General features: G+C 38.5%; 1 protein-coding gene across 1 annotated transcript in view; it reads right to left on the bottom strand.

Annotated features, from left to right (window-relative positions):
- CAMKV (CaM kinase like vesicle associated) overlaps positions 1-12395 on the bottom strand; it is a 1209710-nt gene extending 1197315 nt beyond the window's left edge. Inside the window, exon 1 of the mRNA XM_044078939.1 lies at positions 12141-12395. The gene's annotated coding sequence lies outside the window, so the exon portion shown is untranslated. The remainder of the gene's footprint in view (positions 1-12140) is intronic.
- Positions 12396-12708: the final 313 nt, after the last annotated feature.

Below are 12708 nucleotides of genomic sequence, written 5' to 3'. Positions count from 1 at the left end.
GTGATCCGGTTTCCTCCCACATCCCAAAGACATGCTGTAAGTGGCTTGGATACTCTAAATTGGCCGTAGGTGTGAGTGTGTACCTTCTGTGGAAGGTTGGGCACCGGGCTGGCAACTCGAGACTGTAAAACTCTGCTGCCAATCATGAGCGGATAGGTGATCTGCTGTGGCGACCCCTAACCGGGAAAAAGCCAAAAGAAGAAGAAGTGACTTTTTTGATGCTGCCTTACACATGACACATGACTGCTTTTCTCTCTGATCCGAAAATATTGCATTCAACTATAGCCTGAGACTACAGCAAACTGTCCCAAATTAACAGCATCGTACAATAATATATAAATGAGAACACTGCTATCAACAAATATATGGATCAAGAAATGCTAGAAGCAGTCAGGTTAGAAAAATAATTGTCATGAAGAAAAGATCATTTAAAAGAGGTCAGAGGGGCACTACAGAACTTTGTATTTCCATGCAGCTCCTAGTCTTTGGCCTGTACAGATCCTTTGCTTGTTTCTATAGAAACTGGATTTGCACTGCAGTGGTACGTTGTCCTTCAGTGATGAGTACAGTGTTTCATTCTTGCTAAGTATCTCTGTGTAACTAAATACAGATGCAACATTTCTGTTTAGTGTCTTTTTTACAGGCTCAGCCCAAGAAAACTGTCTGGTTAAGTAACTTGCTCAAAGACACGGATTAGGCAGTCAGAGACCGTGATATCAGTTGAGGACTACAGAATGCCACTCATTAACAGCACATACCTTAATTGTTTGCTTTTAGCTGACAACTCTTGCTAAAATTAGTTCTTCCTTTATGTAACTTTATTAAAATCTAATAATATGTCTTTTGATTTGCTTATGAACGATAGAAGGCATTAAACCTGAAGCATCAGAATGACTTAAGGATAAGCTCTGCACCTCACAATTCTACTCTTTGATCACTATTTTTCTAGAGTTTTGCATGTTCTCCAACTACCTGTATGAGTTTCCTGTGGGTATTGCAGTTTCTATGCACATGCTGAAGATAGCTGGCTGCACGGCTGTATTAAATTGCACACATGTATGTAGTATTTTTCCATACCTTATGTGTACTCAAATTCATTCATTTATATATGTTTTATTTATCCCTGCCTTTGTGGACTGAGTCATGGCTGAAACAGATTTAGAAGGATCAGTTTACTTACATGTCAAATAAATCAATTAAGTTAAAAATATGCCTATTTAATGGATGAAGTATGTCATGCTTAGAAGCAATGATTTTAATTAAACACTTACAGTATGTGTTTGTTTGATATATTGTCTTGACAGGACATGTAGTCTAGGTGAACTAGCATTTTTTGTTTTTGCAATCAATGTTTATGTTTCTTTAAAACAATTATTTTAAGGAGATCATACAGAAAAGTATCTGAATCAACATGTTAAAGGAGGGAATAGTAACTGCTCTCTGATACCATCTGGCATGGTATGCTGATAACTTCCCTCGGCACATTCTGAGCCTTCCTGTAAAGTATACAAGGATCTGTAGAAACAGGGCAGCTACATATGATCAATAAAACAGAATTAATCTACACATAGTATGACTTACATAACTTTGTCTGCACACACGTTTTTGTTTACAGGGATACAATACGTACTTATACATACCGATGCATGGGCACGTTCTATGACTTACATAACTTTGTCTGCACACACGTTTAGGGATACAATACTTACTTATACATACCGATGCATGGGCACATTCTGGTGGTAAACAGACCATAGAATGAACTTCAGTTAAGCTAAAATGGTTCACAGTAAGAGAAAACTGAAGTACTACCTGTTTTGCATCCTTGAGGATTAGATATTAATCAGATATTAAGCATCAGAGTGTATGAAGTGATAAAGGGAGAGGATTCAGGTGGAGGACTAGTGGCATAAGGAATGTATCTTTTATGCCTGTTAGTTAGAAAAGTTGGTTCTTTGACCAGATTATAGAACGCTGGAACTTAACAGTCCAAAGTCTGATTTACACCATAGCAGATGGCGTCAATGAAGTGTGATGGCTGCTACAACAATTTCCTAAATTATTAGTCCCAAAAGATTCCTTCAACACATGTTTGTGGATGTACCACACAGACATAAGCACACACCCCACCACACACACATACACGCAGAAAGCAAAACACTGACTTGTGCCTCATCCAAATGAAGATATGAGCATAGCAACTGTAAAGTCAGAAGAAAAAAATCAAACATAAAGAACAGTGACTTTTGCATCTTTTCTATTATTTATTTCTTTTGTGTGGCTTTGTTGGCACATGAGAAAAAATATGCACATTTTGAAATGCAACTCGAAACACAACATTAGAGCAATGAATACTGTCCGATCACACATCCATTAGAACACATGCAAACATACAGCAGCTACAACACATGCAAGCAAACATTCTAAAGACATAAAAACATACATTGAATGTACATGCAAATAAACATTTATTTTCAGATGTGCATGCATACACTGCAAGTCATCTAACATATGCAAGCACACATCTACTGCTGTACATGGAAACATATATCCAAAGCAACAACTACAAATACACATCCAGAACAAATATAAACACATACCACTACAATAAATATGTAAACTCATGCCCAACACAACATGCTAACAAACACACTTCTGCTATAAGACAGGCTGCTGTACGTCTATCATAACGCATGCAAACCTACATCTAGACCATATATCACCACACATGCACTGAAATACACGCAAACCCACATCCAAAGCAATACTTGAAATCATGAATTACTGCAAGACATGCAAACATCCACAACACACTCAGAGATAATTCCCATTGCAATGTGTATGCAAGCACACATCTATCGCAACATGTTAACAAACACATTTGCACTAAAAGACAAACAACGATTTATCATAATGCACATGTTCACCACAAAGCATGAAAATGCACGCAGCCATATAAACATACATGAAAACAGGCATGTACTACATCACATATAAAAACACAGCAATGACATATGCAAATACAAATTATAAACATATATCCACTGCAGCATATGAAAACAGGCATGCACTACATCACATATAAAAACACAGCAATGACATATGCAAATACAAATTATAAACATATATCCACTGCAGCACATGAAAACAGGCATGCACTACATCACATATAAAAACACAGCAATGACATATGCAAATACAAATTATAAACATATATCCACTGCAGCACATGAAAACAGCCATGCACTACATCACATATAAAAACACATCAATGACATATGCAAATACAAATCTATCACAATGTATGTTAACAAACATCCTCTATGAAAAATGCAAACACATCAACCACAACACAAGCAAACACACACATCCAGCTCAATACTGCAGTTAAAATACAACAATGACAACTCGTGTAATAGAGATCAATACAGTATACTGAAAAGCAGAAGCCTAGCAATGTAGTAATAGTACAGTTAAAGCAAGACTGATGCAGAGTTAAGTGATGCACAATATGTACAGAAAAACAAATACTGTCTGTTTTACACACACACACACACACACACACACACACACACACACACACACACACACACACACACACACACACACTCTCTCTCTTGAATGCACAAATACACAGAAACACAGACTCACGCACACACACCCACACACACACACACACACACACACACACTCTCTCTCTCTTGAACACACAAATACACACACACACACACACACACACACACACACACACACACACACACACACACACACACACACACACACACACACACTCTCTTTCTCTCTTGAACACACAAATACACAGACACACACACACACACACACACAGACACACACACACACAAACACATGCACACACACGCAGACACACACACAGACACACAGACAGATACACACACTTTATTTTTATTGACCATTTAAAGTAGACACATGCATACAAATATTCCAGTATCTATATACTCACTAGCATACAAATCAAGTAATTTTGTCTGCAAACATGCGTTGCTTTCAGAAAAGAGCATATACATTATCTACCTTGAGTAATTACATGATCAGTACTATTACTCCAAACTAATTTTAAATGTTATTTTTGTTAGCCTTTTCCCATATCAGTCTCAGTAGATAAACAGGTAGCACATTAGCCTTTGTTGTGAAATGCTGTGAGTTCTAGTCCTATGCCAGACATTTGGGTTAGATTTCCCAGTACTGACACTGTAGTGCAGTAAAAGCAAAGTGCTGTGCTCCTGATTGTCCTGTCCTTTCAATGAGACATAAAACTTAGGCCCCATCTGTCTGAATTGGTGAGGGCTCAAAAACATCCCATACCACTTATCGAAGAGTAAGGGATGTTCCCCCCATGTCGTAGCCAAATTTGCCCCTCAGTCAGTATTAATACCAACTCAGGTCTCCCTTGAAAAAAAGACCATTGGCCTAGTGGGACTAACCTTGTCATTGGCCCATTGGCCTAGTGGGACTAACCTGGTCATTGGCCTAGTGAGACTAACCTGTCATTGGCCCATTGGCCTAGTGGGACTAACCTGGTCATTGGTCCATTGGCCTAGTGGGACTAACCTGGTCATTGGCCTAGTGGGACTAACCTTGTCATTGGCCCATTGGCCTAGTGGGACTAACCTGGTCATTGGCCCATTGGCCTAGTGGGACTAACCTGGTCATTGGTCCATTGGCCTAGTGGGACTAACCTGGTCATTGGCCCATTGGCCTAATGGGACTAACCTCGTCATTGGCCTAGTGAGACTAACCTGTCATTGGCCCATTGGCCTAGTGGGACTAACCTGGTCATTGGCCCATTGGCCTAGTGGGACTAACCTGGTCATTGGCCCATTGGCCTAGTGGGAATAACCTGGTCATTGGCCTAGTGGGACTAACTCGGTCAACAAAGTGTAAATAAAAATAGATACTATTTCCTTAAATAGCTCTATCCTTATATGTACATATATGCATCCTATACAGACTGCTAAATATATTGTTTAACCTGCACAAGTCATTATGGGTTTTACTTCCAGCAACAAATTAGAACAGTCTGAGCTGTTCTTGTTTCAAACACAGTCAAAACCTATAGCTGTTATGAGACAATCAGGCTAAGTAGTAACTGTCTGATACAGAGGCCGTGTACTAGTCATGCACCAATAAAAGGGTTTTGTAAGAGGGGCTTTTTATAATTTTATTTCATAGGGCGCTTCCATTTCCCAACTGCTTAGTTCTTAACTGCAAAGGTTTAACAAAAGTGTCTTTGTTTGTTCCTTGGCTTTTCATTACTGAATACTGTTTAAATTATGAAGAACACAGACTGTTATGACTTTTAACATGATCCCCATCCCCACTGTCATCACCATGACATGCAAACAGAGCGTGAGCAAAGAAGGGCTTCTGAGGTTATGTAACAGGAAAGTGGTAGTTCAACCAAAACTCCACAAGATTATATTTGAGATTTAAGAAGCTCTCAGCTTTTCTAACTGTTGCCAAAACTGTAATAGTATTGTTATGAAGGTAATCTTCTAAGCAAATATAACAACTAAATATGGCGTTAGCTGAGTGTTGCTGACAGATACTGTAGAGTAATGAACTGGGGAACATTCTGAGCTTGTTCCTTGGATTTTCAAACAATGGATACTTTACTGGACCAGCAACGCTGCTCTGCCATTGTTCATAGTAAAGCATACCAGACAGCTAGTCTGTGCAAACTTTGTCAGGTGACTGAGATAGCAACTTACCCCAGGTGAAGATGGGTAAAGTGCTTGCATTGCACCAGAGACCTCCATTAGAAGTAGCAAAAACACTAAACAAAATGCTTTGCAAAGTCCACAAGTAGCCTGTCAATGTAATAATTAATATGTAGGCAATCTGGTAAAGAATACTTTAAGTAATCTGGAGTCTTAAAGGAACATGAGACATAGCTATCAAATAACAGTGAAACTATTAAATGGAAATGTTTGAACTTTACAGAAGAGGAATGGATCAATAAAATGGTTATCATACAACAAACTATAAATAGGTTTAACATTGTCTGGGTACAGGATAATTATGAGCAGTGACTACTGAAGATAGCTAACTGTGCAACAGTATATATTGACGGAATTTTTTGCTTTTCTTGTGGTATAAAGAATCTGGAAAGACTGTTTCAAAAGGAATGGAAGAAGAAATTAAGCACTTAGAATGGTGTGGGAGCAGGAAACAACAGGCATAAATGGTATAAAAACTAATGGCATAGAGATAGGTAGAGAGAGGCAAAAATAGAGAAAGAAAGGCTGACAGAGTGACAGAAAGTGGGAGGAAGGGGTGGAAAAGAGAAAGAAATGTAAGAAAAGCCTTTAGTCATCATGTTCCTGGAGGTTGTATTTTGACATGAAGTGTTAGTTTCTTTACTTTCTCTATTTTTGTGTTCTCCAAATCTACACATAATCATAAATAACTGAACAGATGGTTTCCTCAGTTTTGAGAAGCAGTCCTAAATGCTATGATGAGATAATTTCTGCAGGTACTGCACAGCAATCTACAACATGTAGCCAGAACTCACACAAGACGTACGCGAGACTTTTTTCAGCAGCTTGCTGTAAGCAGTGCAGCAGTTCGTGAAAACAGATATTTCATTACATCACAGACAAAAGAGACCACTATAATACATAAATCCCTGTTTTAAATTTCATTGCAATGGATTTGTAATACCATACAGCTATTCCTTTACTGGTGAGGGAATGCAACTTTATGCTGCAAGTGCTGAGTGCTAAAGCTAACAGCCTAGGTTTGACTCCCACCATCTCTGACTTGCGCACTAAAGACTTTCGCACACGCCATATTTTATCTAAAGGTGAATGAAAATGTCTTGGCTGTTTAGTTCTTCCTGAAGAAAATCAGCACCTGTGATAATCTGATAACCTCAGACAGACAAGAAAGAAAAATAAATAAAACGCGTGTATTCATATTCCAGAATAACTGCATTTTTGAGCTTTGCACACTTTATGGATTGAATAAACAACGTTCGTATGAATATGTACTAGTTATCATTTTTCTCTCACTCTGTCATAAACAGACACACACATGCATATATAATAATGTATATTATGATTACTATTGTTATGAAATATACATACCCACACATACATGTATAATATATTCTATGATTATTACGGTATATACACACACACACACACACACATATATATATATATATATATATATATATATATATATATTTATACAGATATATACATTTGCATGATAAACTGATGAGTTAATTGTCTTTTCATGTTGTCTACGTCACACAGCCTGTTGTGTTTCATTGTGTATGTAGGCAGGATGTATAACCACAGAGGAGGTCAGCTGATCAAGTTCGAGACTCACCAACTTTATGAGAACAGTAGGTGTTAACAGAAACAACCACCATGCTTCAATGTAAACACCACTGCTTCAGAGTGTTAAAATCCAAACCGATTTTTTTCATAAAAAATAATCAAAAATGAAAATAGAGGAATAAAGTTAAACAAAAGCAGCTTCATAACATTAAAAACTTCACTTTCTCCACTTACTTTTTGTAGTTCTTTCTAAAATTAAAAAAATACAATTCCATGAAGAATAGAGAACAATTTCTTTTATATACTATAATTACTAGAAAAATTATATTTCTCAAGGTATGTGCGCAAAATTATGATCTCATGAATTTCATTATACAGGTCATAATTACTCAACATTATTTGCCATGGACTATAGTTTCCTTGTTGACATCATTGTGCTAGATGTAAGCCTCCATGTTATGCGTGCAAGCGCGAGCGCGCACACACAGACACACACACACACAGATATATGCATAACTGTCTATATGTTTCTCTGTTTTCACAATTCTACCATCTACATATATGTTACATGGCTGTATGGATGTAAAATGCATATAACACATATAAATTTGGAAATTTATACAGTTATGATGAATGAATGCATTACATTATGTATAAGCATGGCCTGTGACGCAGTTTAAAATTAATATCATATTCAAAATAATGAACAATATAGTGCAGTATGCCAGAGACAGGTATTTGGGAAATATTTTCCAGATACACTGATTTTTACACAATCTGCTTCTGATATTATGAAACTGCTGCTTTTATGCCAAGGGTAACAGGTGTTACTACCAATGCTTGACTACACATTTGACAAAACTGGCCAAGTCCCACATTCTGACTCATAGTTTGGAAATGCAGAGAAAAACATTACAAAAGTGCTAGGACATCTGAATATGACCCATAATATGAGCAGCTTGGTACAGTATGCAAGATTAGTAATGCAAAACTCTTATGAGTCTTGAGTCAGCTTTTGACATCGCCATACCAGATGTCACACAAATGATACAATGTTATATAATTTGAAACCACAAGGCAAATGCAGCAAAAATTTCCACCAGAACCAGAGAACTCTAGCTTCTTGAAGGTATACATACAACACTCTGTGCATAAATGCATGTATTTGATATACAGTTTGTTTTTGCCTACTAACAAATCCTTTCATCTTTACACATCTTTTTGAAAAATGTCGCTTTTTCATCTTACACGTTCATTCAAGTTATTTCCAGTGCTACAACATCTCAATAAAAAAATAAACACCATGCTCTATGCTATGGTCAAATTTTCCCAGTGAGTATTAAAAAAGGGGCAGATGTTTTGTGGAATATACCTGTTTAACAAAATTCCTAAATGTGTGTTTTATTTCTTGATGTGATGTGTTCAAATACACTTATTATACTGGTTTGCTTTTCATGGGCAGGAAAGAAGCATTGCCCTGGTAAACCATCTTACTGTCACATTCAGTCAGTCAGTATATAAGTAGAGGATGCAGGACTCCAACCCAGTTCCACGATGTAGCTTTCTCAGAACTCAGGTTGATATCTTGTAACATGTGAGATTGCAGCATAGCTGGAACACAAGAGACCAGATGGACATCATCATCATCATCATGAAAGCGAGGGGTATAAGAGTGCAGCATTTCTGTGGATTACAGCCTGCAAGGCTGCAGTCTTGGGGGGAGCAGGTGTGCTGAGCACATTAAGCTTTAATTTAATTCATCTGCATGATGAATGAAATTCATTAGTACTCTGTTCTGTGCTAGATAGCAACATATAAGTAACATTCCAAAGCAGAAAGCTGGCAATGCTAATTGATGTATGTTAGCTGTATCTGAAAGCAAGCACTTGATATCTCCCACGACTCCTTAATATGCTTTCATTCCTTAGTGCTACTTTGGTGAAAATGAAATACATCAAACTGGTCCTTCTGATCTCTTTTTACTGTTTGGATACAGTGCATTTGTCCTGCTGACTTGTTTTCTTGCTGGAAGAAATCTGTTCCAAATGTATCCTGTGAGGCTCTTATCATATGCTGATGCTGGAACAAGGTCCATGGTGTGGTTGAAAACGATATTTCTTTGTGCATGTTGCAAATTCTGAGTAATCGCTATTTCTGGCAGATATAGACCTCAGTAAAGGCGCATTTCTTCATCTTTAGTTACTTGTGTCATTTATCTTATTTAGAAGGCTCCTCCTCCTATATTTAACCATGGTGATACAATAAGCTCCTCCCCCATGGGTACAAGAATAGCATGGGACCAGACTCCAGAACTATGCCTTCAACTACAGCATTAATCTTAGCCTGGCACTTATTCAGAGAACTAAAGCTCTTAGCTGTTGCTGTTTGTTTGTTTTTTTTACAAGATTTTATTACTTCCATCCTCATTGCCTGCTGTGCCACTCTGAGGAATTCTACGATTACCATCTTTTCAGATGCCCAAAATGAGACATTCTTTGTTAAATGCTGAGATTTTGCAGGGCAAAACATGCTCACAACCAGTGAAAAGGACAGCAATTCATTGTTTTGCCAAAATAAAAGGTTATTCTTATGGCATTTGAGTTGCTTAAGTCATTTCATACAGTATTTAGGTGTGTCTGATACAAAATAACTGTTTTATGCAATTACTGAAGAAAACTTATGAAACACTTTTTGTACTAAAATCTCAAGACATTTGCTATTTTTTAGATTTTTTTTCTTTTGCAGAACATAACTGCCCAAAGAGGGACTGTCCCTTGCAAAGAGGGACAGGTGGTGACCTTAAGCAATTCACGTAACAAGATAGCACTGTTGGGTACCCCTGAAGAGGGACAGTTGTGCCCAGTGGGCATAGCCAATCAAAAAATAGATAAAATAAAACAGACTCTGTCCAGGAACAATAGCATGACCTCTTGTATTGAAACAAATGAATGATGTTATTATAACTGTGAGTAGCAACAGCTTTTAAGTGTATGCGCAAATGACGTGACCCCCTCCGCACGCAGAAAGGGAAAAAAATAGTTATTTTAAGTTTCTGCTTAAAAGCTTTCCCGCGAACCCACACACACACACACACACACACATATATATATATACATTAGTTTCTATATACATCGTTATAAGGTGCAAATGTTTCAAATAAGGAATAAGGTTTGAAGTTTAAAACTTTTTCTTCTAGCAAAAATAATGCAACATAGATGATGACTATTACCAAACCGATATCATTACTTTACGACCTGGTCGTAGAACTCTAATCACAGTTAAAGGTATATATTTTATATTTTATTTGCTCTCCGTATCTGGAAGTAGGAATGTCTTATTTTATTTGTGATGTTGTCAAGCAGAGACTTTTGGCTTCATTTTAATTTCTACCTTCAATATTCTTGTTCTATTAAATAAAACAAATACATGCCCAAATAATATGCCCTCGGTTCTTGTAGTTAATGGTGAGCAGATGCTCCTACTAGCTGGGCACATATGACAAAATAAGGACTCTTAACTGCAGATTGTTAGGCGTCATCTGCGCCCAGAGTGGTAAGGACAGATCTGGAGGCTGGAGATGCAATGGGGTCCACTGAGATGGCAGCAAACGACAAAAAATGGGGAAACGGGGAAGGACTTGATGCAGAGGTAGGAGAAGAAAAACGGAGGACGTAAGAAACCGAAAAACGGAAGGATTTTTTTCTGTTCAACAATCTACTTACTTTTTCAGAAAATGTACCGGGGTGCCGAAATTTGAATATTCTTGGCGCGACATAATAAAAGTCCAGAAGCAGAATTAGTTTGGAACTACATAAATTGCTGCTGATCAGTGCTGTGTTCAACGTCCAGGGTAAATGGGGCAGCACTAGGCGGGCATCTGCCCACAGAAAATTACTGGTGACGATGAACTGAAAACAGCGCTAAAACAGAGTCAATAACTGAGGGTCTGCTCATAAAAGAGGTTATTTTCGAGGCACGTCTGTTGAAATGCAGTGTTTATTATTTTACTGATGCAGTGAGACTATCTTTTTGTTTTATTTATTTTTGGTTGTGTGGACAGAGGAGATTTTGGACTAACTCCGCACTTCAGATGGTTGCGAGGTGATAGTGATGACCAAGGGCAAAAAAAAAAAAAAAAAAAAGATGCCATGCCTCCTGCAGCCTGCTAGGTGATACTAACCGAGTGCAGCCAAAGAGCTTTATGAAGCAGGTCAGAATTAAGCAGGGAGAGACTTAAAAATAGTTTAGAGAAAGGCAATGGAGCGCTGAAAAACGAAAGGAAAAAGGACGGAGGAAACAGGGAAACTAGATCAGACTGAAGCTATATTTTAAGATTTATTCTCCATCCTCAAATTACTAATATAAGATAACGGTTAAAAAGTAAAACATGAACAGCATCCAGGATTGGTGTAGGATAATGCAACCCCCAAAATGCAGCCTGCCATTATTAGTGGGGGAAATGACTTTTTTCAAATATGCAAAGCTACAACGAACTACATCAAGCAATAAGTAGTGGTCAGTAGTGTGGAGTTACATTAAACATCAATAAGTGAAACAAATTTCGGACATAACATTGCCAGTTGTCATACCTGAAACACTTTGATCTAGCAATGATCATAACAGCACCCCACCCCCACCCCCTGCATCTGGAGGTCAAACAGGTCCCTAATAGGTTGTTGACAGCAAACGAACTTCAGTGCCATATAGAAAGAGAACAAAAGGCCACACCTCTAACTTAGATAAGAATGACTGGGGTGGTGACCTAAGGTACTCTCAGATAAGACCCCCAACCTACACCCACCTACTACCTACCTTTGCAATGCCTCCTTGCAGCTGTTGCTTCTCGGACCTACGGTCTCTGCCTTTGGGAGTTGCAGCTCAGCTCGGGGATAACTGCAAAGCAGGAAGATAGATGTCCTATTGTCCTGCAGGTGCTTGTCTTTCTTTTCTGGGTCTGAGGGGCTCCTGGTTTAGTTCCGTAACTCCTGATGCAGCTGCTGCCGCACGAGGCTCTGCGCTTGGCTCGCGATCTGCTTTCTCCAGCTGCTTCAGCAGTCCCAGCTGTGCGAGTTACTGAGAGGCGGGACTGCAATGACTGACAAGGAACGGGGCGCGGTCATTAGTGAATGACACGCCTTCTGGGTATTGCATCGAATAGCAGGCACTTAGCTCTGCGTTTGCCTGTAGCAGCCTCAAGCGCTGTGGGTTTGGGTGTGAAGGTAAGTATCCAGGACAGGTGTACAGATCACCTAACGACCTATGCTTTGCTGCACCTGTCTCCTTTTATGAGGGTAAAGGTTTGGAGCAGGGCCGTATTAGAAGACATACTCCTGGGTGGCACTGCACCGGGGCAGTTAATCTGATCTGAGTACTTGACAAA

Source organism: Protopterus annectens, chromosome 7.part1 (genome assembly GCF_019279795.1).
Source record: "Protopterus annectens isolate FY-2018-M chromosome 7.part1, PAN1.0, whole genome shotgun sequence".
Lineage (NCBI taxonomy): Eukaryota > Metazoa > Chordata > Ceratodontiformes > Protopteridae > Protopterus > Protopterus annectens.
The sequence above is the reverse complement of the archived record's forward strand: the minus strand, read 5'-3'. Positions and strand labels throughout refer to the sequence as shown.